General features: G+C 56.0%; 1 protein-coding gene across 2 annotated transcripts in view; it reads right to left on the bottom strand.

Moving 5' to 3' along the window:
• Nucleotides 1-25,891, bottom strand: part of LRFN2 (leucine rich repeat and fibronectin type III domain containing 2) — a 188,014-nt gene extending 162,123 nt beyond the window's left edge. For both annotated transcript variants that reach the window (XM_044776629.2, XM_070514976.1), the window contains exon 1: nucleotides 24,869-25,891. The gene's annotated coding sequence lies outside the window, so the exon portion shown is untranslated. The remainder of the gene's footprint in view (nucleotides 1-24,868) is intronic.
• Nucleotides 25,892-26,100: the final 209 nt, after the last annotated feature.

The following is a 26,100-nucleotide window of genomic DNA, read 5'->3' as shown; positions in this document are numbered from 1 at the left end:
CTCCTTCTCTGCCATTCTGCCAAATCCCACTCACGTGGGAGCAGCTGATGCACAGGGGCCTCCCTCCCTCTTCCGCTTCCCAGGCCTGGTCGGGACTTGGCCAACCCCAGGCCAAGGGCAGTTTTAATCATCTGTCCACACCCACCTCCCCCAAGACCGCCAGCTCCTGGAGAGCAGGATTGCCTCTCCTCCATCTCTGCAGTGTCTTGGTTAGCCCTGGGCCCAGCACTCAGAAGAAGCACAGGAAACATTTGTTGAGAAAACTATTCATTTCTGTGGCCTTAATGTATGGCAGTGTGGGAAATACAGAGAGTGCTAAGTAAGTGTTTGTGGACCGAATAAAATGCAGTCCAGGAGGCCCTCTCGGACCGAGTCTGGGTCAAGGCTCCAGCCAGCAGCACCAGCCTCCACCACCACCTCCTTTCAGAGCTCCGTACTCCAGGCTCTGCAGGATCTTCCCACGACCAGGCCAGGACTCTGCGCGGCGTGAGACACCATTCCTGGGCAGGGGAGCCCTTGGGAGGCCAGGGACCCTCACATATTCAGAAATACCTGGGCAGCACCAGGGAAGGACAAGGGCAGGGGTGGCAGGCGGAGGGCAGGGCATGCCTGACTCCCGCAGGCAAAGGTCTGCCGTTGCTGGCATGCTGCTAAGTGAAATGTTGCCTGTCTGGGTGGGCCAGCCTGAAGATGCTCCGGGAGACAGGCTGCTCCTCCCAACACACACTGGAACAGACAAACTCCTTCCGCCCATCACCCAGATCTGCACGATCTCTCCAGATCAGGGTTTATCAAGTTGCAGTTCATGCCCCATTGGTGGGTGATGCAACCAATACAGTTAGTCATGATCAGTACATTTAACAGAATAGAACAGACCAGGACAGGACAAGGTAGGACCAGATAGAACAGAATAGAATAGACTGGAACAGACTAGACTAGACTAGGAGAGGGCATTGTACTTAGTAAGGCCATTGTTTCATAATATTTTGTTTTCATTATACATGGTTGTGTATTTATATGTGTCAAAGGTACGTACCAGATTGTGATGTAAAATATATTTCCTCCTGTGAGTTCCAGTTAAAAAAGTTTGAAAGCCACTAACACAGATGATCTAGACGGCCCCAAATGCACCAGACTCTGACTTGCGCCTCCCCCCTCCCCCTCTGTAATTTGATTCAGTAACTGTGTGGAGTGTCCGTCTGTGCAAAGGGATGTTTTGAGCAGACTGTCGCATCACTGCAAAGCTGTCTTCCACCCGTGTCACAAGCAGAGCAGATTCAGCAGGCAGGCACATTCAATGGGACCTCAGGGAAACACAGCCACCAGGCCATGAGGTGGTGCCGGGAGCTCAGGCCCCAGGGAAGGAAGAGCTGGGACAGGAGCCCCAAGCCCTGTTGATGCTCTGCAGTAGGCCAGGGGGGCTGCTCCCCTGAAGGCAGTAAGTTCCCCAGAAAGTAAAGGATGGTGTTTGCATGGGCTGCAGGAGAGCTGGCCTGGACCCAGGCCTTCCCTCACAGAGCTGCAAGGTCAGCACTGGAAGGGACTCCAGAGAGCATCTGCAGTGACCCTCATTTTGTAGATGGGGAAACTGAAGCCCCCCGCAGCTGAAGGCCCATGACAGGCTTGGGACCGACCTGGGACAAGAACCCATGTCTCATAAAACACTCCTAGACGGGCTGGCACCCTGGGCAGCCGGCAGGCCCTATGGACGGTGTTGTCTCCCCTGCTGGGGGCTGGCTGCTGTGACCCCCCCAGCCCTGGGGCTTCTAGGGAGCACCTGGATTCACTGGTTATTCTCTTCTTGGATGCCCACGGGAAGGCCCCTTAGATCGAGGGTTTGAGAGGAAGCTGCTCCCAATGGACGGGCTGAAATGAGGGTCGGGAGGTACAGCCGTTTCAGACACTAGACAAACAGGAGCTCCAGCCTTTCCCACACTCAGCCCTGGTGGGAGATCAGGATGGGGAGGGAATTCCAACGAGGACAAGCTCCGGAGGGGCTCTGGGAGGCCCACCTGGACTGCTTACTTTCCCCGGGCTCCTGGTGAACCCTTCTCCCCAGTTTGGCATCCCCACCCTGCCCTCCAACCTCAGGCATCAGGGAATGCTGGCATCTCCCCCTCCACCTGCCGACTGGGAGTCAAGGAGCCCCTAAGCAGGAAATGTCATCTTGTTCACCTGCAGAGCCCCAGGACCTAGCCCAGGATCTGGGTTATGGCAGAGAAGCAGTTCAAGAAGTATCCAAAGAAGGAATGAGTAAATGAATGAATGAATGAATGAATGGAGTTGAGAACTGAGAGCATAGAATCTGGTCTCTGGAAGAGGACAGGCCAGCTAGGGCATGAGGACAGTGACATTGAGAAAGAACATTTAAAAATGAACGTGTGATGAGCAACAGATGAAGGGTACAGATGACAAATGAGGTAGGAGTTGTGGGCAAGGCTGGGCTGGAGCAATCAGAGAAGGCTTCCTGGAGGTGGAGGCAGGGTTTGAGCAGGAAGGAGGAGCCACAACTACACAGTATACTGCTGGAACTGAGGAAGTACAGGACATCCGAGGGGCACAGAGGAGAGACATCTATCTAATATGCAGATCTGAGGGGTGCCAGGAGGACTCCTGGGGTTGGATGAGTAGGACCAACTTGGAACTGGCCAGGTGACTGCAGGCAAGGGGGGACAAAGGAAGGAGGAAAGAAGAGATAAGATTTCCAATTTCACATCCCCAGGAGGAAATGGGGTCCACCTGGAGAGCGGGCCCTTCTGCCAGGACCCTGTGGTTCCAGCCGGGGGCGGAGCTTGCTGGAGTCTCCCTCTGCAGCCCCTGAGGCTTGACGGACTTTAGCCACTAGAGAGGCAGCAGCGGGAATGGGGCCTCCTGGTCCTGCCGACACACACACACACACACTCACACACACGTGTTAACTGGCTAGAGAAAGCTCTGAAAAGAAACTCGGTCTATTTCCATCACCACCTGGAGGTGAAGACTTTACTAGAAACTGACTATGAAGCCGCTATTGTGTGTGCAAAGGCACGGGCACGCACACAACTCACGCGTGCATACACACACTCTCTCTCCAAGAGGAGATTTTTTTTACTATCCCCAAGAGGCCCAATTTTGAGCTTGTCCACGGCTGCGCCCCTCAAGGGGCCGTAGGTGAGCCTTTTGGAGGGGCTGGCCATGGTGGGTGGGAGGGTCAGTAGGTATGCGTCTGTGTGTGCAGGAGCGTGTGTCATAGGTGTGTCCCTAAGGCCTAAATCCAGGTTTTGACCAAGTGCTGACAGCCCACCAGCCAGCTTCTAGCCCGCCCATGCCTTGCTGAGGATTGACTCCAAGCTGGCAGATGGCTCAAGGGGCCCCATGTGCAGAGACCCCTCCCTGATCACCGAAGTGGTGTCACAGATGACCCAGGGGTCGATGGTGCCTCTCTCTCCCGCGTTCAAAATACCTGCCCCTCTGCATCCAGCCAGTCGAGCTACGTCTGCGCCGTCTGTTTCCCTCTCTCCCCAGCCCAGACACACAAGGACAGCAGCAGGGACAGCTGCTGGGCCTGTGAGCTCCCTCTGCCTCCTCCTCTGGGCGGCCCTCCAGGGTCCTCACGCTTGCTGAGTCCTCACTTTCTCATCAAAGGGAGAAAAGGTGCAAGGAGCAGCAGCTGCCGGCGGCTCCCTGTCAATCCACAGTCATTTATCGTGGCGTAAAGACCATTAGGGAGCAGTGGGTTTGGGGGCTCCATCTGGATGAACAGCACCTGTTGCTATTTTTAAAACATATTTCTTTGTGACTAAGCTGGGATTCAGCCAAGGCAAAGGTAGATACGGAAGCACCTGAGTCCTCCGCCGCTCTGCCTGCCCCCTCGGTGCCAAGGGCCTGCCACAGGCCCCGGGGGCCATGTCACAAACAGTCTCATCGCCTGGACTGCTGAGAAACAAGAACAGAAATCAGGGCGGAAGTGATAGGATGGATGCGGATGAGCGTCACTCTCCCCACAATACAGCCAGCCCTGTCCCCCAAGCTTCCCTGCCTTCACTCGTTCCCTCACCCTGTCACCCCACAGACACCCCTCTGTGTGCTGGATGGAGACACAGACGATGAATTTCCTTAAGTGACCACACTTCTGAACCTTGGTCCAGGACTGGGCTAAGGGCCTCACAACATTATCTCCTGATACGACCTCACTGAATCCATCTAACAACCCTGTGAGGAAACCATTCTTTTTATCCTCATTTGACACATGAATACATTGAGACTCAGGGAAGTTGAATAACTTTCCAAAAATCACACAGTCAGTAAAAGAAGGCCCTGGGATTCAAACTCAGGTTCATCTGAGTCTGAGGTCCAGCCGCTTAGCCATTAACCGTCTGTGGGCCAGCTCCAGTAGGGTATGGTGTCCAGCGGAGGACGCGGGAACCAAAAACTGTAACATACACTCTCCATCGTGATCATGACCCAGCGCCAACAAGAATAGTCATCGGACCAGCACTTACTGAGGATCTACCACATGGCAGAGGCTGCTCGGGGGTCTAGGGGTACAGATGACCAAAACAAAGTTCCTGTCCCCATGGAGCTTAGTAACCTAGTGATCCATCCAGCTGTCCAAGACAGAAACCTACAGTTCATCTCTGACATTCCTTCCCACTCCTAGCCTCCGATCTGATCAAGTTATTATCTAACCACCACCAAGTCTTACTGATGTCACCACCTAAGTAGTTCCAGCATCTGCCCACTTCTCTCCACCCGCCCCCCCCATCACCCAACCCACCATTGTCTCTCCCCTGGACTATTCCAATGGCCTCCTAACTGGTCTACATCCACCCACTCTTGCCATCCTCCAAGCACTTGTCCACCATGCAATTAAAGTGAGTTTTTCAAAATGTAAGGCTGGTTCCCCTTCCTTTAAATTATAATCCATCGATGCCTTTCCATTGCTCCTAGTGAAAATACTCAACTGCCTCTGATGCCCTACCTGTCTCCAAGATTTCCCCTACACCATGACCACAATACCCATCTCCACCAGCATTGCGATCATAACCTCCATCCCCACAATCACCCCAACCTTCTCCACCACCAGCCCCACCACCTCTGCAGCCCTCACCATCACAGAAGCATGAGTCTTCATAAAGCATCCCCTCCACACAAGTGGCTGAGCTGGGTGCTGGGTGCCATGATGGAGGCAGGCAGCCCTGCCATCAAGGCTCCGACCATTTCAGACATGGACTCAGAAACACAAAACCATGGTACCTGTCAAATAAAAGCCGGAAGACTGATCTTGAGTTTCTAGTCTCCCCACATCTCTAAGAAAAGTTCTCAACCCACAGTCGAAGGGAGCATTGCTCTTGCTGCCGTAAGGCAGGCTGCATAACAGCCAGGACCATCTGGAAGAGGTTGTGGACCCCAAGACAAATCACTGTAGGACCCCCTAACACTTATATTCTAGCCAAACCTTGGGGTGATGACCTTTGAGAGTGGTCTTAAAGAGAAACATGAAGAGTGTGCTTAAAGTAGAGAGAGGCCCTTTTCCTTAGAGTCCTTAGGATATTATGTCTGTAGCTCTTCCGTCTCCCAACTTTAAAAATGAGCAAACAGAAGAGGGTCAGAGAGGAGACCCTCTTGATTAAGGTCATACAGCAAGTCCCTAGGACAGCCAGGCTCCAAGGTCAGCCTCTGACTCCATCCCTTAGCCCACCTGGCTCCCTGGAGAAAGAGGAGTAGAGAAGGGAGCCGCCCAAAAAGGGAATAGCCTCCTGTGACCACAGTCCTCGCATCAGGGTCCCAACGAGGAGAGGACAGGACACTCTTTCTCTGGGTTTCTATTTATCCTCCACAGCTCAGAGAAGAAATAAAATGGTGGACACAGCCTGCACCCAGCCAATGGGACGCAATTATAGGGGGTTGGGGAGAAGCTTCTGATTGATGCTGCCTTCGCTCAAAGGAGAAAAAAGAAATCCCCCTCAATGGCAGGCTCTAAAGGATCTGAGGAGAGCAATCTGAGCACTCTATTGCTTAAAACCAACTATTCCAAAGCTGTCTTGGTTTTTGGCTTCCTTTCTGGAACCCCATTTTCCTGCTCCCCTCTTCTGAATCTCAGCTCCGTAGGAGATATGAGACCTCAGGCAATGCCAGCTAAAGAGGGCAATAGAGATGGAACCCAGGGAGCGAAAGAATAACGGTAGTTAGAACTTACTGAACATTCACTGTGAACATACTTCCATCTGATCACTTCCTCTTTCCTGTTTTGAGGACTTAGCGTGCATGGATCCATTTGACCCCACAATAGCCCCACACCAAGGAATGCCAACAGGGGAAAGGTACAGACGTGACCTAGCTAAGGTGGAGGTGCTGGGGAGGTGGCACTGCCAGGCATCCCACAGAGACTTTACCCCCCAGGTGAACTCCTGAGATTCTTCTGGAAAATCCCTAGCAACTGCCAATGTGTTCTTTGATGCCCGGAGACAGCCTACTCAGGAAGAGAAATGCCCGGACCAACCGCTTTGCCAGCTGCCAGCTGATCAGTTTACCCCCAAAAATGGAAAAACAGGATTCACTGTTCCCAGACGGTCTGCAGCTTTTCCCTCTCTTCTCTTTCTCTTACAAATCCGGTTTTTGCCTTTGTTAGTTGACAGCAGTCTATTGACTGTCCCCTCAGATGAGAGCTGTTGTGTGCAGATAACTGAGTCAAGGCTAGACAGCAGCCTGGGCCTCGCTGGGAACCGACCCAGGCTGTCCTCCCACAGTGCGGTTAGGGCACACGTGGGCTGTGGTGTCTGCCCTGTGTACTGGGAAACTGTGAGCTGTGAGCTGGCGGGCAGGCCTGGGGGCTCTAACACGGCGTGAGATGGCGGGAAATGGAGGCTACAGCTTCTCTGTCCTGAGGAGACTCGCATGCATCTCAGCTCTTAGCTGCAGCAGCTGACATGCCCCATGTGGGTGAGGGGCAAAAAAAGTTGTTGATGTGGGGAGCTGCCAGGTCTCCCCACGAGATGAAAATGAAGAGGTTGTGTGTGCTTTATTTCCTGTCCCACCTCCAATCCGTCTCTACTGCTAAGAAACATGGCATTAAGTAAAGCCCATTGTGGCCTCTGAATTGGACGGCCATGACCATCGCCGTGGCACTGTACTAACTACATGTCTCTGAGTTTTCACTCCATTTTACAGACAAGGAAACTAAGGCACAGAGAGGTCAAATGACTGGTTCAAGATCACACAGCCAGTAAGTAGCAGAGCCAGGCTGCAGTACCCATCTCTAAGGCTGCAGCACTGCCTCTAAGGGGTAGTAGACAGTGTGGGCCAGTGGGAAGGACATGGGTCATTTTATCCAGAACCTTACCATCCAAAGACAGCTCTGGTACCCACTCCACATGTGGGACAATTGAACAATTACATGGAAATAGCTTGGTGGCCAGGGAGCTGGGAGTCAGGAAGTGTGACCCCCACCTACAAACCAGGAGCAGGGAAGATCGAGAAAGTCCTCAAGCTGCTGCTGAGAGACAAGGCCCTGAGGATGGGGGTCCCTGGGGGAGAGTCGGTACGTCTACCTTGCACGCAGGCCAGGAAGGCACAAAGATGAGGAAGGGGGCCTGGGAGGGGTTTCCAGGTTGAAACAAACCCGGGGACCAGAGGGCGCTGCAAAAGAGAATTTTTGCTACAACTTGGGAGTCTGGCTCAGAACCCAGACAGAAAAGCCCTTCCGTGGTCAGGACGAGATGGGGTTGACATCGGCCTAGAGTGACACAGGTTGCAACTGCAGTTAGAGGCAGGGCGGCAAGCCGAGATCCTGCACTGACCAGATATCCCTGTTCAGACATGCCAAGGAGGATTAAGTAATTAAACAGGGGACCAGCAGGCCGCTGTCCCCGTACGAGGCTGGCCCTGAACTGCTCTCGCAGTGGCAGAAGGGCTTCTGCACTCTGATCTCCACGCCTTCAGTGTCCCTCGCAGTAATCCATCCTCCACACATCCATGCAGGCCGATTTCCTTCAAGGCAAATCGGACCATGTCATCCCCGGCTTAGAAGCCTTCCAGGCTCCCCACTGACTTCCCCCCTAAGGCTAAGCTCCTTAGCCCAGCATGCTGGGCCCTTCCTGCCTTGGCCCTGCCTTCCAGGGCCACCATTCGACTCCCCTGCCCCCCGCCTCTCCCTCTTCAAGACCTCCTCCAGCCAGGCCTGCCCAGCTGCCTGCACGATGACATTGGTGCTCTGAATGCCTCCCCTCCCCCATCTTCATGGTTCTCAGCCCTGGAATGAAACTCCCAGGAAAGCTTTAAAACCCCATTGCCAGGCCACCCCCAGAACAATTACATGACACTCTCCTGGGAGCGGCACCCAGGCATCGCTGGTTTTGAATGCCCCCCAGGTGACTCCAATGTGCAGTCAGAGAGCCACCATCCTCTCTAACCAACCCCGACCTACTCCCTGAAGATTCAGCCCAGGTGTCTCATCTAATCATCAAATATTTATTGAGTCGGGCACTATTCTAAGGACTGGATATAAAAATAATAATGATAGCTAATATTTATTGAGCACTTGCCGTATGCCAGGCACTGTTTGAAGTGCTTTGAATATATTAACTCATGAAACCAGAACCACACCTCTAGGGGGTAGGTCCTATTATCTCCCCCATCTTACTCTCGTGGGGAAACTGGGACACCGGGAGGGGAAGCGACTTCCCCAGGGTCACACAGCTGGTGAGCCCTGCAGAGGGACTTGCCTGCGGGCAGTCTGAGGTCTAGTCTGTGCTTGTATCCCCTGCACCGTGCCTGCCCTCACGTGGCTCACAGGCTGCAAGAGAAGCAAGAAGAAAATGAGCAAATACAGAGAAGAGGAGGGATGTGGAAGAAAACAGAAGCTGCCCTGAGTGAGAGCAGCAAGGGGGCCGACTCCAGACTGGGTGGTCGGGCCACCCCCAGGAGCAACACTCAAGCTGACACTGGAAGCATGAGAAGGACCCAGCCAAGCAGAGTGCGGGGACATGGTCTTTCCAGGCAGAGGGTCCAGTGACCACGGAGGCCCGGAGGTAGGAAAGAGCATGATGCGCTCTAGGAACTGTGGAAGTCTGGTGGGGGGCACAGACCAGGTCAAGAGGCTAGCGGGGCCGGCACCTTGCAGGCCACCTAACAAGTTAGGGTTTTACCCTGAGAGCAACGTAGAGCCTTCTGCAAGGCATGCACAGTGTCCGTCTGAGGGTGGGCTGGAGGAGCCCGGGGAGGCGGCCCCTCAGAGGCTGCTGCAGCCGCGATGAAGTGGCACCTGGCCTGGAGCTGCAGAGACCCGCCTCCTCCTGGAAGCTCTCCAGGTTCCTCACCTCCACTCGCAGCTCCTTCACAATGTATTATAATTGCGTTTACCTCTCGGCCTCCCCTGCCAGCCTGGGAGCACCTTGAGGGCAGGGACCAAGTCTAAGTGGCCTCTGTAACCCAGCAGCTGACCGATACTAGTGCTCAGTAAACACCTGCTATCGGGAGGCGTGGCAGGCCGGCAGCATTCTGAAGAAGTTCAAAGAAGGGAGGGAACTAGGAGAGGGCCCTCTGCCTGCTCTCTCCTCCACAGATCTGGGGATTTCACAGACCTTGACCGGAAGCAGGGGGTGTTGCACCTCCCTGCCCCTAGCAGAGCCCCTCACCCCACCCTCATGCTGAGCACCCCCCTCCTATGGGAGAGCAGTGTCAGAGCTATAGGATCTGCGGCAGCCAAGCCCCCACCTTCCCCCACCCCCGAGGAAACCCCACTAGGCAGGGCAAGAGGACGGAGGCGCCACAGCCCAAGCCCACCTGAAATAGCAGAACCCGAGGTTCCAGGCGGTGCCAGATGCTTCAAGCAGCCCAGGTCGGTAGCTGGCCGTTTGGGCGCCGGCTGCTGCTCCGGGTTTCTGACAGTGAGAGTGGGGCCAGGTCTGGCACTGGAGCTTCTGTGGTCCTCCTTCTACTGTCCCATCGCCACCACCAGGTGGGCCCCCAAAGCCACGTATTGCCCCCCTTCTATCCAAACCAGAGGAAGGCAGAGGCAACGGGGCAAGAGGCCCAGAGGGGTCACCCAGGTCCCAGGGCCAGCAGGTGGCAAAGCTGGGCCAGACATCCAGGCTTCCAGACTGCCCGCCCAGGGATTTCTCCTCGGCACTTCTCCACCGACCTTCCCCACCCCTGCCAGCCCTCACTGCTCCTTTAGGAATGTCCCTCTCTGGCAGCCCTGAAGTTGCCCAAAGCACAGAGCTCACAGAACAGAGGAGCCCAGCTGTCTCCTGGGAAGAGGCGGCCAGCCAGGTCCCACAGGGGTGGCAGATGCTCGTCCTGACAGTCACAGGCCATGCGGCTTTCACGTTCTGCTAACAGCATGATGGTTAAGGGTGTGGGTCCAAATCCTCACCCTGCCACTTACCAGCTGGGTGGCCCTGGTGAGTGACTTACACTCTCTCTGCCTCAGTTTCCTCACTATGAAATAGAAATGACAGTGCCAACGACAGTCCCACGTCCCTGGGCTGTTGTGGGGATTAAATGTGTTAACAAGTGTAAAGTGCTCAGAACCATTCCCAGCAGGTAAGTGCGTGATCAGCACAAATGTTCATGAGAGCTTCCTAGGTCAGGGCCAAGGGGCCTGGGGCACTGTGTGAGCCTGGGCTATTCACTGAACCAATCCATGCCTCAGTTTCCCCACCTGTAAATGGAATGTCATTCATCCCTATGAGTAGCTTGAGAGCAACGAGGAACTATGAAAAGAGTTTGGAAGTTAGAAAAGTGCCTTACAAGTGGGAGGCTTGATGAGCAGGTGACCCCGAGGCAGATGAAGGGCCCTGTAAATCACCCCCCAGCCAGCAAGCTGCCTGGGTTTTATGGGCCCTGGGGCCCAGGCTACTTTCCTGAACATCATTCAGAATTTATGGACTCTTGTCACTGTCCTTCCCAACTCTTTTATTTAGTTGCCTTAGAAGCAGGCCTGGCATTAATAGAGCTTTTGCTGCCCTTCCAGGAAAATGCATCCCAGTCTGCATTCAGTCCACAGCCAGCCAGAGGAGGGGAGCCGTGCGGTTGGCAGGTGTGTCCACTCTGCAGCCAGGTGCCTCCTCCACCTGCTGGGGGGCCGGTGGGGTGGGGGATCAGATAACGACAACTTGGGGCCCAAGCACGGAAACCCGCCCTCTGTATATGCGACCCCGTGATGCCTGGGACCCCGTGATGCCTGAGACCCCGCAGCCTCTAGGAATTTGCACAGGACTGGGCGGGGCTGGGGCCTCCTCCCAGTTATTGAACAAGGAAACTGCAATGAGAAGCTCCAGCTCAGAACCCTGAGGAAACCTCCTCCCACTTTATTGCTTACAAGCTACGTGATGTCAGCTAAGGAACCTGGCCTCTCTGAGCTTCCATTTTCGGACCTGTAAACAGAGAGAAATGTATGTGCCCTGCCTACTCCACGCCCCTGGGATGAAAGAACAGACCATGTACACGAGGAGAGAACTGGGAGAAGATACACGGGGAGCTGTAACAGAGGGGCCAAGGGTGTGGGGCACTGGCACCAAATAGCCCGGGCTCAAATCCCAGCTCAGCCACTTCCACTGCCTGGCTGGGTGACCCTGAGTAAGTTGCTTTACCTCTCTGTGTCTCAGTTTGCTCTTCGGTAAAATTTAGATAAGAATGTGTAATTCACAAGGTTTTGTGAGGATGAACTAGGACCGTGTGTCTAAGGCCTGTCTGGGCTCAGCAAACATGGACAGCAGGGAGGCACCGTTCCCGAGGGCGTCTGGAGTGGTGGTTAAGGGCATGGCCGTGGGAATCAGACACCACTGGGTTCAAATCCTGGCTCCATCATGCAGTTTCTGGGTGACCTGGGTAGGGTGCCCAACTCATCCCAGTTGGCCTGGGACTTTCATAGTTTTTAAAACTGGAAGTCCTGCCTCCCAGGAATACCCCAGTCCCAGGCAATCGGCACAGTCAGTCACCTTAGACCTGGGGCAAACCCCACCGCCCTTCTGAACGTCAGCTCCCACATCGGCACAAAGGGAGGTACTGTGTACTTTGCAAAGGAAAGAGGGGAACAAAATGCAGGAATGCATGTGAATCGCAGCCCCAGCAAACCCCTGACACAGGCACCCCCATGCCAGACACTGCAGTACTTGGCAGACACTCCCTCATTTCATACGACAACCCGGGGTCAGGTCCTGGCATTAGCCCCGTGTCACAGGGGAGGAAACTGAGGCTCAGAGAGATGTGACCAGCCCAGGGTCGCACAGCTCTTGAGTGGAATCCCTGAGATTTGAACCCCGGGTGTCTGGTCCCGGTCCTCAGTCACTGTGCCAGACTTCCTCTCCCATAGCAAGTGCCCAAAAAACAGTAGCTATTGGGGCCAGCCCGGTGGCATAGTGATTAAGTTTGCATGCCCCCCTTCAGCGGCCTGGGCCTCACAGGCCCAGATCCTGGGAGTGGACCTAGCACCATTTGTCAAGCCATGCTGTGGTGGCATCCCACATAAAATGGAGGAAGATTGGCACAGATGTTAGCCCAGTGACAGTCTTCCTCAAGCAAAAAGAGGAAGATTGGCAATGGATGTTAGCTCAGGGCCAATCTTCCTCACCAACAAAAGAAGGAAGAAGAAGAAGAAATTGTAGCTATTAGCAAGAAAGACAATGCATACCTGACCCCTCTCAGTGGTGTTCCCAGTGTGTGTCCAGCACACGTGTGAGTTGATTCAGAGCCCACATGAGGGAGAGTAAGGGTCCCTTTCCCTTACACTTTACACTTCCCTTGTTAGAGGCCCCTGAGCAAGGACGGATGGCCCAAGAGCCCGGCTAGGGAGCCGGGGGGATCCCAAAGCCCCACTTCAGGGCAGAGCCCAGAAAAACAGGCTTCACTCTCCTGGGGATGGCTTCTTGGGGTCCTGCGGCTCACTTCCAGGGAGTCAGGCCTCCAGCAGCGTCCTCAGGCTCAGGCCTCATTGCTCACCTCCTCCCTGCCCAGATGCAGATGGTGCGGGGAGTCCCTGCTTCTCCCAGAACCTCTGCCTCCTCCTCCCGGTGAGCGAGAGCAGGGAGACAGTGAGACGAGCTTCTGAGCCACAGCAAGATGTGTAAGTCACCCGGACTTAAGCCATGATACTGTCTCCTCAGGATGAGGGGAGGAGGCGGGAGTAAGAGGAGCCTAGAGGGGAAGGACCCATTACTGCGCTCCAGACCGAACCTGGCTCCCCCTCCGAACTTCTGCTCAGACAGGAGTCTCGGATCCACGGGGCTCAGCAGGTGCTCTCCAGTGAGGGAGGGGCCGGACCCAGCAGAACACGCAGGGCCCCAGGCACCACCAGCTCCTCCTCTGGTGCCCGCTGGCCTGCTGTGCCCAGGGGAAGCCAGGTCTGGCTTGGAGATGGGCCTCACCCCCCAGGCAGCTTTGCCGGCGATTGGAGCCTAAACCCAAAGGGCAGGGGTGACTGAACCCCACAGGGGTGAGAGTCGTGTGAGACCCCCACAGGGGTCAGGACACCAGTCTCCTTCCCTGGACACAGGAAAGGAGGGCAGCCAGCCAGCGAGCCACCCAGCCAGGGCTCCCACCACGCCTACTCTGCGCCTGCCCTTCTGCCCTCGCCTCAGGGCCAAAACTGCAGGTGTCAGCTCCCAGGAATGTGTCCCCCCACTCTGGGGGCATTTCCAGCTGCTGTGAGGTCCCCCAAGTCTTTTCCTTGGGTGCAGTGAAACTATCACAGAAATCGAAGCTGCGCAAGGACAAGAACGGCTCTGGTAACACCGCGAAGCCATCTCACCCTGTCTCCACCCTCTTACCCCGGCTCCAACTCCAAGATCCCAACACGTGACAGCTTGAGTCATGGACAAGAGTCTGGGCTCAGGAGCCAGGGCTGCTTGGGTTTGAATCTAAGCTCTGCCCTCTCACCAGCTGACCTTAGGCAAGCCACTTAACTTCTCTGGGCTTTTGTTTCCTCACCTGTAAAATGATATACTAACAGTGCCTTCGCCACAGAATTAATGTGGGGATAAAATGGGTACATAAAGCTTACATTCAAACTGTGCTGGGCCCACCGGGAGCATCCGATCCCCAGGAGCCATTATTCTGACGGTGTAATTCAACCCAAGCACGACCTGCTCACCCCGTTAGCCTCTCTGAGCCCGTTTCCTCACCTTTAAATGGCGACAACTCTGCTTGCCCTACTTCCTCACTGTCACCGCATCCAGAGCGGACAAACATGGCTGCGAGTCGAGCTTTAAAACTATCAAGCGCTGTACACGGGGCGGGATGAACAGCGTGCCTCTGCTACTAAGTATAAGGTAATAGAGACGTAACACTGCTGGGTAACGCCGCAATCTACGATAATACTCTACATTAAAGACTGACTTGAGAGAGAGACAAGACAGATGGCAAAGGAGGAGGAGAGGCAGAGAAAGGCCGGGCGAGACAGGCACGGCGGGCGAGGGCTGAACTTCAGGGGCAGGGAATCAATGCTGTACTGTAATTTAAAAACCAATATACAGTAAATACCAGCCCGGCGCCGCAGAGCAGCGGCACCCCAGGGGGCCTGGCCCCAGATAACTCACACCCCAGGCGGGCCAGCCACAGTGCCCTGGACCTCCCCTGTAACTCAGGATCCTGGCTCGCTCTCCACGCCCAGGGTTTATGCTGGAGCTGCTGATACCTGCAGCGTCTCCCATTTATGTGACATATTTATATGGCCCGAGATTTATGGATCGGGCTGATGACATAGCCCTGGAAACGAGCTTGGGGCCTGGATTTCTCCCCCAAGTGAGGGGCATTCGGCTGGGGCTTGGGTTCTAGGAAGCCTGGCTTTGTGCCAAGAGTGGCTGGGAGGCCGGGGCCCCAATCTTCTTCCATCATGGGTCTCCTTCTGTGGCTTTGCTCCATTCTGGCCTTCAGCACCTCCCTGACTCCTGTCCCCTCCCTGTGGTCACACATCCACTCTCCCCCGATTCATGACTCCATGTCCCACCCTAGACACTGACCCTATAATCCATTGCTACACCCCGAGTCCCTCAGAGTTCCTGGACCCTCACCCCACGAGCACTCCCTCTGGTCTGGAGGTCTTCACTCCCTCTCTGTGTCCCGGCTCAAGGCCCATTTTCCTGTCCGGATGCTTCCCCAGCTCATTCAAGCCAAAAGACCCAGGAAGCCCCTCTCCCTCCCAGCAGGATCGGCCCTGGGGAATGGGGGTGGGGGGTGGGGCAGGGGCAGGGTCCAGGGAGAAGTCTCCCTCTGGCCTTCTCTCCACATGCAGACCAGACTGAATCAGATGCCTCCTCCTTGACAGTGGTCCCCAATCCAGGTTCCGCGTCTCCCTCAGGACCCCAGCACAGTCCCACCCCCACCCCACCCCCATCCCAGGACATTCATGATAGTTTCAAAGGATCCAAATGAGCATGTCCTGTGGCGCTGCCACTAACTCCATCCCCTGAGGTACTGTGTTGTATAGATGCGGGCTGCTTTCCCTGTCCATGCTGTGTAGACCCAGCCTAGGCACGCAGGCCTGGAAAGGGAGGCGACCGTCCCCCACACTGTGGCTTACTTCCCCAGTTATCTGAGCCCAACACAAATAAGGCCCGGTGGGAGGCCCAGGGCTGAGCCCTCCAGCCATTTTCACCCAAACCCTCCTCCCTAAAATGCCCCTAACCCCTCCGCTGAACACAGTGTGGGCGTAACGTATAATGAAAAACCCAACTGCACCAGGAACCACCTGGAAACCTCTATGCCTCAGTTTCCCCTCATGTCAAATGGATATAATCACAAGGTGTCCTGCCTGCCTGGTGGGCTTGTCGGGAGGGTCAAATGAGTCATGTGGAGAGTATTTGAAATCCCCAAGTCGCTGTACTATCAAGGGGTGGTTGTTTGCAAGGAGTCTGAGCTGAGCCGGTCCATGGTGGCTCCTCTCCATGCTCAGGAGGATGCTGTGACTGTGTCTACTATGAGTCATAGCAGCTCACACTTACATAGCTTCCCCCCGTGCAGGGCCCTGCTCCAAGCACTTACGGATAGGAATCATTTAATTCTCCTAACAACCCTATGGGGTGGGTACTGTTACTATCCCCATGGGACAGAGGAGGAAACAGAGGCACATAGAGAGTAACCTGCTCAAGTTCACACAACCAAGGAAACAGAACCCAGCATAAGCCCCGGGAATGGGGGGTCGAGGTGCACATGTGCTCCCTACGTAAAAAGGATGCTGAGTCCACGTACCTAAGCACTGGGGATGACGTGCCTTGTTTATCTGCTCCATCCTCCGCTTAGACTCACACTTCCCAAGGACAAAGAGCGGGCCTTCCCCGGTTGGACAAAGGCTTCTCGAGCTTAAGGAACCTGCCCTGCCCACCTGCCACCTCTCTGTGTGCGGCCCCTGCCAGCACCCGTGCTCAGATTCTGGCCCATCAAAGGCCTGGAACATCCTCCCCCAGTCCGCTCTCTTTTGTCAGGTGCTTAGAAGCCATGACCGGATGGAGGGTCCGGGATTTATGTCTATTCTAGGTTCTCCCCTCAGTTCCCCTTCTCTCCAGCTCAGCCTGTGACACAAGTAACCAGGCCAGGAGAAGATTAAATGGTTCCTTTAGGGCCAGCGGCCCCTACATGGGGACCACGACCCCCAAATCTCTTCATCCTGTCAGTTTGTATTTGGGAGAGACGGTAAGATGTCAGCTTAGTAGGGAGGTGGGCAGGGACCTGGGGAAGCAGCTTGAGAGTGTGCTTCTCACATGGGGAAGCAGCTTGAGAGTGTGCTTCTCACATGGCTTCATCGCCACCACCACCATCATCATCATCATCACCGCCACAGTCCACTTTACATCAGCAGTCAATCATGTGTGACTCTCAGCTGAGTCCTGAGCAAACACGCACACGCCCACATACGCAGGGGGATGCAGGTGAGGGAGGGCACTAGAAACAAGCAGACCTGGGAGCCCCCACCCCCACCAAGTGCAGGCGTCCACAGGCAGGGCTGGAAGAAGTTCGGAAGGGTAAATCAAATGATGGATGCGATGGAGGGCGGTCCGCGCACACAGACTGGAGCGATGGTCCGTCTCCGCGGCATCCGGCCTGCTGGGTGGCACACAGTAGGTGTTCAGTAAGTGCCGGCTGAATTAAACTGAATGGGCCAGGACTGCTGACCAGCTGGTCATGAGGGGGACGGATGAAGGGGCATGGACTTGATCACCAAATCCTAGACTGTCGGACTCTCCTGACTTTGAGGTGGAAGAGGCTGGAGGGGCACCGTCGAATGAGTAAAAGGAAGCCTCACCCCCATGGCAGGCAGCAAAACACAGAACTTACAGCCTCAAGGGGTGGGTGGGCCGAGCCCATGAAAATGGTCTGAGCGAGCTGGGGCACGTTCACGAGGAGCACACCCTAACCCCTAACACGCGTTCTGAGAAACGGCCATGACAGGCTTCCTGGACCCTCGAGGACAGACGGTCCAACCCTCTCCTGTACTGCACCTCGGTGGAAGTGAGGCAGAATTGGGGTGTCCCAGCTTGGGGGTTGATGTGAATCAGAGCTCCTGAGAGCAGCCGAAAGCCAGGAAGAAAGGATCACCCAACAGCAGGGGGGTGCACACGTGTCCAGGCAGAGAAGGACGGAGGGCTCCAGTGCCGGCTCCGTCACCCAGTGGGGGACCCTCTGGGGACCCAGTTCCCCATATTTCATACGGGGACAAAATACACCCTTCCTCTCCCCCAGGGCTCTTCCTGCAGCAAGGGTACAATGGATGTAAAACAGCTGCGAAAACTCCGCTGTGATGGTGACCTCTGGGGGCCAAGAGTCTGGGCTCTCACCTGGATCGGCTACCCACAAGCCCTTGCTCCATCTGAGCCTGGTTCCTCACGCAGACAGCGAGCGAGGAGGGCAGGACCGTGCCCTGCCAAGCTCAGAGGGCGATGGGAACCACAGGCAGCACGCCCAGAAACGCACTTGGTAAAGCAAGGGTCGGACAGCAGGCAGCCATGTCTTTGATGGAGAAGCTGAGGCAGTGGACAAGAGAAGTGTGTGTGTGTGTGTGTGTTTAACTGTGAATGTGTGTGAGTACGTGGGAGTGTGCCTGTGTGAGAGAGTATGTGTGTGTGCATGTCTGAATGGGTGAGCGTGTGTGCAAGTGTATATACGTATATGCATTGTGTGCAGGTGTGTGAGCGTGTGTGCACATGCATGCATTGGAGCGGCGGAAGGAGGAGATAGCCCCATTCACACTGCAGCCCTGGGATCCTGGTCATTCAACACTGAGCTCAATCCTGGGGTTTGGGGAGATTCCCAGCAGGCGGAGGGTGTGGAGCAGAGGGAAGCATGAGGTCAGCGCCGTGTGGAGGGAGAACAGGGTGAGAAGGAAGCTGCAGGGCCCCGGACAAGTCACTGCCAGGGCCTGGATGGCTCAGCACATGCATCTTTACTTTGGGGCTGGTTCACGGACTTACAAATCAAAGGACCGAACACCTGACCTGGAAGGGACCTGAGGGGCACGGAGGCCCTGTCCTAGAGGCGAGGACAGCAAGGGAGGGGAGCTGGCCCAGGTCACTCAGCAAGTTCCCAGCAGAGCTGAAAGGACTCATCCCCGCGAGTCCTCCATGCCCAGCCCACAGTGCTTTGTGCTGTACGAGCACCTCTAACCTTTAACCTCCATGACCCCAGGTCCCAGTCCATGCTCCCGCCCTTCTGCTCCAGGAGGACTGACCTGGGTATCAGAGTGGCTTCACTATGGGGAAACATTGACTCAAGGGATCAACCTTGCCCACCCAGGAATCTTTAAGACCTTTCTCGAACGACAGGGCCTCATCTATGGCCCTTGTTGGGCATTTTCAGGGGCTTCCAGGAGCTCAGAAAGTCAAGCATGCCTTCACCCTCATTGCCATCATCCTGGGGACCCCCACTTCTCTCTCTCACCAGGCACAGAGACCCAAGCCGGAGCCTGAGCCTGGCTCACTCTCCAAGCTTCTCCAAGTCCTGCAAGCCGAGTGACCATATGTCACACATTGTGGGGACCAGAGAGAGTCGTGTAACAGCAAGACCCAGCTTACAACTACTCTGAAGCAGGAGCCTCCACAGGCTCCCAATAGTAGTTGAGAAAAAAACTCTGCCCCCAGCTTATGGGACTAAAGCTGCCTTAATAGCAGAATAGACAAGGAGGGGTGGCTGGGAAGGGGAGCGCTAGCTTGGGGAAAGGAATAGGAAGCGAGTCTTAGGGAAGGGGAGAGGAGAGGACCAAAGAGATTGTGCATCCCCATGAAGTTTATCAGAGGCCGGAGTTAAGGCGAGAAGGAAGATCGCTCCGTGTTGGCCTTGACCAAAGTGGGATAGAGGAAGGGATGTCCTGTGTCCCCCGGGAGGGACATACAGAGGGAACAGGGGTTGAGAGAGACCAAGGGCTCTGCTTCTTGTGCTGTGTCTGGGCACACTAACTGTGGTTTGGCTCCTGCCAGTGGGTGAATTAATGTAGGACGTGCCAATAATAAAGGCACTGAACTTGGAAGAGCCCAGTTTGGGGATTTTGCAGGCTTTCATGTTTCAGGGCTGCCCTGGAAGACAGGACCGCCGCAAGGAGCCCCAGGCTCTACTGCAGACGATCTCAAGCAGGTTGATAAATGACAAGAGCCCAGGTTTGTTACTTAATCCAGTTTGACACAGTTTAACACCTAAGTCTTGTCTCTGCAGTTCCAGACCGTCCCTCAGATTGGTCTGGTCTCCATTCACCTTGGCCCTTGGGGATATTCACGAAAGGAGGCCCAGATCTGTCCCAATCAAAGACGCCCTGGCCTTCTGCTGCTCGGAAGCAAGGCCACAGACAGCCTTGTGTCTCCCCTGCAGGCCCCCACACCTGCTACACATCCTGCAGCTACAATGCAAGGAAATCGCCCAGGAAAAGACAAAGACCAACAGACCGTGATCAGTGTAGACAGTATCATTGCTTAAACTTGCTTGGTGCATCTGGACTCAATAGCTTAACAAGCCCGTGATCCAGCACCTAGCTGTGTCTGGTCTTCAACTTCTCACCTCTTTTCCTTTGGCCCTCTGTTCACAGACGAGCCTCTGGTTCTAAGGTAGTGCATCCACCTTGCCCCCACCTTCCATCTTCATAAAATGGAGATACCTGTTCAGGAGGTCTGAGATGGGATGGGATTTTGCACGGCCAGCCTGCTTTCAGGCAACGCTTATGCTGCTGGTCCATGGACCACACTAGGGGCAGCAATGTGTCAGAGTGGATCTGACTGCTCGCCTGGATTCTCCCTGCCTGTGAAACCATCTTTTTTTCTAACCCTAGTCTCTTGGCCCTAGGGCATGCATTCTCAATGGGGGGCGACAGTGCCCCCAAGGGGACAAAAATTTGTTCTTGGGAGGGGTGAAAAAAGTCTTACCTTTTGTATATAAAGCATGGATATACATGCAGTACATAAACAGATATACAATATATCTGTGCTATTAAAATTTCATGGGGGGTACAATTAGGAAAAAGGTATCTACGGCTCCTTGGAGAGGTAAATAATGAAAAAAGTGTCGAGAAACACAGGCCAAAGGAAAATACCCTCTGCCCACTCTGGTGCCAAATCTTCTACGATGGCCACCTGATTACAAAAGCAAATGATGTGCATGTCAACAGGTCCCCTCCTACAGCCCATCACCAATCTCACCTGATTATCTGGACCACATGCCCCTCTTCTGCAGGTTCTGTGCCTTCCCTCCTCCCAGCAGGCACAGTGCCCACCTGGCTGGCCCATCATCTTATTGGCTCACCCCAGCCCCGCATGAAACTAACACGTAAAAGCCCACCTGTAACGCCCTCATGCCTGGGCATTATGACGTTTGACATTTTAGTTACTTGGTCTAAACCAGGAGGGTCACAAATATAACCCCGAGTGCTAAGGGCTGGTTCAACGTCTGAAGTGCGTCCACACATGCCAGCTGCCCTGATGTCATTAGCATCCTGATTCATCAGGAAGGAGACCAGGGCTGCAAGGAGTAAAGGGGTGTGCACCCCACCCAAGTCACACATGGCCAACTTGGGTCCCTGACTCTCAGTCCAGTGCTCGCCCACTGTCATCTTCCGTCCTGTCCACAAGGACAGAGCTGACTGTTTCATGGGAGCTTTTAAACAGGTGGGCATGACCGGACCGTGCAGGCAGGGATGCGCACGGAGAAGGCAGGATCCACGTGGCTCTGGGATGGAGGCTCTGAAGCCACCTCCCCAGGCAGGCCAGGAGGCCAGCACAGTGCCAGTCCATGGTGCCTACTGTTCCTCAGCTCGGGGGAGAGGAGTGCAGAGGAGTTCAGAGTGTAGGCTTTGAATTCAGATGGACATGAGAGTTGAGTGACAACTTTGCCCCTTACTAGCTACTTGGCAGGGACCCAAGTTCTCTGAACGTCAGTTTACTCATCTGTGAACTGGAGGTGATAACAGTGGCAACTTCACAGTACTGTGAGAATCCAGCGTAATAATCACATGAAGCTCTTAGCACTGTACCTGGCACTAAGAAGCAATAAAGAAATTATTCGTTTGAAGGAGCTGGTCCTGATAGCTTAAGAAATTTCTCAGAACATCCATTCTACTTGTTCAGTACCCCACTCCTGAAACTCCCCAAATTCCCAGTGACCTCTGAGCATTTAAGAGAAAACAGAATCTGCCTTCTATGGACTTCTATGGGCTTTTGCTCTTCCTGAAATCCTCACCTCCTCCAAGAAGCCCTCCTGATTGCTCTCACCCTGAACAGGCTGGATATGGCTCCTCTCCCTGGTCCCTATCTCCAGACCTGACTTCCTGCTCCCTGAAAATACCTTTTCTTAGGCTTGCCCATTATGGTGAGACCTCCCTCTCCACCCTCTTCCAGTTGGTTTATTAGTCAGATCCTACTAAATACAGTCCGGGTCTGAGCACCCTTCCCTGACTGGTGTGCCCCCCAACTCCACAGAAGGGACCCAGGCCAATCACGGGCCTGCACAGACCCCAGCAAGAGCTGTGCCCATTCACTTGGCCTGGGCCTGAACCATCCTGTGCCCCTCCTGGGGCAGTGAGAGGCAGAGTCAGTGACAAGAAGGCAGCGGCTGGAGACCTGGGGGATGTTTCATACTTGAGCCTCAGAGAAGAAAGGGTGACAGATGACACCTGGAAAACCCAGGGCCCGCCCTTCCTGAGCAAATGGGCATGGCCATAAAAATCCAAAGCACACCAGAGAGAGGGAGGGAGGCAGGGGCCACAGCCCCAGAGGGGAAATGCGCTTCTCGAAGTTTTCTGGAGGGCTTCCTGGAGTCTTTTAATGATCAGCTTATGTGTGATGTCAAACCCTCCTGGTGGCTTGGTGGGCGGGGGAGGCTGGGGCACCATCCTCCATGTCTCTGAGAGCATCTTCCCCCCTCCAACCAAACACTTCTGCAGATCTGAAAAGGGAGCGCCAGGACAAACATAGGGTCAGCACACATCCGCGAGGCACATGCTAGTCCTTCCTTTCTCCAGATGAGAACACACAGGCTCCAGTGGTTAACCCACAAAGATGTGGCAGAGGCAGAATTTGAACCCAGGCCCTCCAGTTAGCTTCCATTCCACTCTACGACAACTCTTTCCATTCAAATAAGTTGGACCCTAAAACTCCAACTGTGCCCAAAGAAAACCCGCAAAACACCCAAATTATTGTGGTTCTGTCCCGTGTCCAGCTCCACTTGGCTATCTCTGGTTGCTTTTGCTCTGTATCTCTGCTTTCGGTCTAGCGGCTTCCCTCGTCAGAATGGGACACCAATAATTGCGCACGATGGGACTTTCTGAAGGAGAAAAGACCCTGCTCCACCCCACAGACCAGAGAGACCTGACAACTGGACCTTGGAGGCCAGAACCCCTGGATCCTTTGTTTTACTCCAGAGCCTGCAGCCAAGACAAGATTCCCACTGTAGCCAAACCAGGGCTTGGCGGCTGCCTGCTTCTCCCAGTGGCCCCACCTACCTTGTCTGCATTTCCCCCATCCATCCTCTCTCTCCTCCTCAGTCTTGCCTCCTGGAAGCTCCTGGTTCACCCTCTCTCAGGCCACATTCCCCGGCTTCTCAGATTTCCAGGCCTGGGAAAGGAGCTGGCAGCTCAGAGAAGCAGGGAGCCTGAGCCCCAGTGGCCGGCATGCCCCCGGTCCAGCCCGACAGGAGATGGAGCTGGGAGCCGACTCCCAGAGAAGCACCGCCAGAGGCTGAAACCTAAATGCCAAGTCTGTTCTTTGTGTTCCCCCAGGGGAGGGCAGGAAGATAAGTAATTACATTCCTGGGCAGGAATTAGACCAGAAACTCTAAATTGAGGGCTGGGTAGGGGGCCTGAGCAGAAGCACGTGAGGAGCCCTAGGAGAGAGATGGAACTCCACACTCCCAGCCAGAGTCAGAAGGGAAGGACGACATTCCAGCGTCAGCAGAAGAGCCCGGGCAGCTGGCGAGGTCTGCGGAGGCTGACGGCTCCTAGTGCAAGCCCTCACAAGCTTCTGCGTCCTCCCTTACGCCCCTGGCCCCCTTCAGCCTCCAAGGTACTGCACAAACAAGTCCCACAGCCGGCTGGGCTCCACCGCGGTGGCAGTATAAAGCTGCTTGCAGAGGGCAGTGACCAGCCCAGGGCACAACCCCAAGACCTGGGTGCTTCACTCCCCCGTCTTGGCCTCCCCACCGTGAGTTCCAAACCAGCCCTCACTCACAAACAACAGCCCACCTAGAACCTCCCGCCCTGGTCCCTGGGAACTTCACAGCTCAGAGACTGGCAGTTTCCTCCCCAGCTCTGCTCCTCCCCAGCCTTGGGTGCCAATTTCCTGAAGCCGCCCCCTCCCCCAACCCCACAAGGCCAATCAGCCGATTGCAGCCACAGCGGCCCCCTTCCTCACACACACACACACTCTCTCCACTGAGGCGGGGCAGAGGGTCAGCATCTACAGCCCTGCCTGTAACTCCAGCTCAGAGAGCCAGCTCTGAGACGCTCCCTCTCCCCGCAGGTGTCTGTCTGTCCATCTGTCTGTGGACATCTCAGTGTGCATTTAGTGTGGCCTGGCTCAGTTCCTCTCTGGTCTCTGCTCAGGCTCCCTCTTCTTTCTCTCTTAGGCTCCAGTTTTCAGGGGCTCTGTCTCCCTTGAACTCACTGCCAGTGTCCTTTGTACTGGAGTGACGGGTAGATGGGCAGGACACCTCCCCTGTCATCATCGCCTACAGTCTGTGCAGAGCAAGGCATTGCCGGCCTCTGAGCTGTCCACCGCCGTCCCTCCTCCCAGCCCAGGCCAACCTCAGAACCCAGGCAGGGCTGGGTGGGAGACAGACCTACGAAGCAGGCATGGCTAGTGCCAGTTTCCATCTTGCTTCATCATGCCATTCTGGTGCCCGAGCTGCACACACACAATCCCCATCTCCCTCCCTTCTGCCTGAGACAGGATGGGGGCCCTGAGCCTGCCCTATCGGCCTTGCCAAACTGCCACGCAGCCTTCCTTCCCTCCATCAGCGCTCAGTCAACCCCTGCGCACCGACTCTACCCCACCCCACCCAGCCCACAGAGCGCAGGGAGTCCTGGCGTCCTACCCAGCCCCCAGCAATAGCTCTGCCCAGGCCTCGCAAGTGGGGAGATGCAACAGAGTGGTCTGGCGGCAAAGTTCTCCTGCTGTTTCAACGTTTTCATCTACCTACGGCTACCGCCTCAGCCTCCTGCTCTCCGGCCTCTCAACGGACCCGCTCTCCTTGCTCCTCGCCAGAGTTTCACCCCCACTATGGGAAAGAAAAGAAAGAAAAGAAAACCTCCCGCGATAAGGATGGGAGAAAAGAGAGGAGGATGTCCGCAGGAGCGCCCGGGTGAGGGGAGTCCTCAAGTGAAAAAGAAAAGGATGCAAAGTTCCCGGTTCTCTCAGGCGCGTTAGCCAGGCGCTGAGCTCCCGCGGACACCCCGGATCGCGGAGACGAGGCGGCGACCACTCACCTGGGCGAGGCTGCATCTACCCCTGGCTGGGAGGCACCGAGGCCAGCTCCGCGGGGCGCCCGGGCTCCCCGGCTCGGCCGCGCATCCTTCCCCGCCCGAGACAGGCTCGAGCTTAGCCCTCCAGCTCCGGCTCCGACGAACGCAGGCAGATGGTGGCCTCGGACGTCCACGCGGGGAGAGCCCTGAGCGGCTTATTCAGTTATATCCATGGCATTTAGCAAGAAGGAGGGAGGAAAAAGCACAACTTGCTCTCTTCTCTTCTAGATTTAAAAGGCAAAAAGCAAAAAAAGATAATCCCTCCCTAGGAAGATGCCGGTAGGATTTTCCAAATCGAAGAACCCCGGGCATTCCCGGGCGTCTTGGAATGTCGGGTGTCTTCAAGTTCAGATGAGCCAAACGGGTTGTGTGTGTGTGTGAGTGTGTGTGTGTCTCAGCGCGAGCCAGGCACTCACACCCACACGCGCACACACAAACACACTCCCCCGCACTCCCCGCATGCACACTGCCCCCCGCGCGCGCGCACACACACGCGCGCCCCCGGCCACACACACACACGCACAGCGATCACACGCGCAGATCCGGGAGGGAGCCGGGCGGGCTGCGGAGGCAGCGCGCGGCCAGCGGTGGGGAAAGCTCAGCGGCCGGAGGCGACCGGGAGGCCGGGGCCGTGCGCACCGTCCCCGGCGAGCCCTCCGGCGCGGCAGCCCCCAGTGGCGGCCGGCGGAGCTGCAGGAGCCGGGAGCCAGCCTCCGCGCCCGCCGCCCGGCCCGCAGCCCGGCGCGCCCCGTTCCGCGCGGACCCACACCTCCGCCGAAACCGGAGGGATCGCGGTCCCCGTAGGGGTCGCGCGGAGATGGCGAGGGCAGCGGGCTGGCCAGCGGGGCCCGCCCGGAGGGGCGGGAGTGGGCTGGGGGAGGGCGGCGGGCGGGCCGCGAGCCCCGGCAGCCGGGAGAACGGGCTCGGCGACCCGGCGGCGCGGGCAGCCCCTGCGCAAAGCGAGCCGGGCGGCCCGGGCTGCGCCGCAGCAGCCGGCGCCGGTGCTGCCGCCTCACGTGCGGAGCGCGCCGTGCAGCCCTCAGCCCGCCGCCTGCCAAAGGAAAACCCCTCCGCGCCGCCCCGGGCGAGAGTGGGGGCTGGGAGGATCGCGCCCACCCAGCCTTGGACCCAGCTCTGATTCCCTAGCGAGGGACCTATGAAAAATGAGCGCCCGGTACATGCTCACACACAAACAC

This window comes from Equus asinus, chromosome 8 (assembly GCF_041296235.1).
Source record: "Equus asinus isolate D_3611 breed Donkey chromosome 8, EquAss-T2T_v2, whole genome shotgun sequence".
In the NCBI taxonomy this organism is placed as follows: Eukaryota; Metazoa; Chordata; class Mammalia; order Perissodactyla; family Equidae; genus Equus; species Equus asinus.
This window is presented reverse-complemented; position numbering and strand designations above follow the sequence as displayed.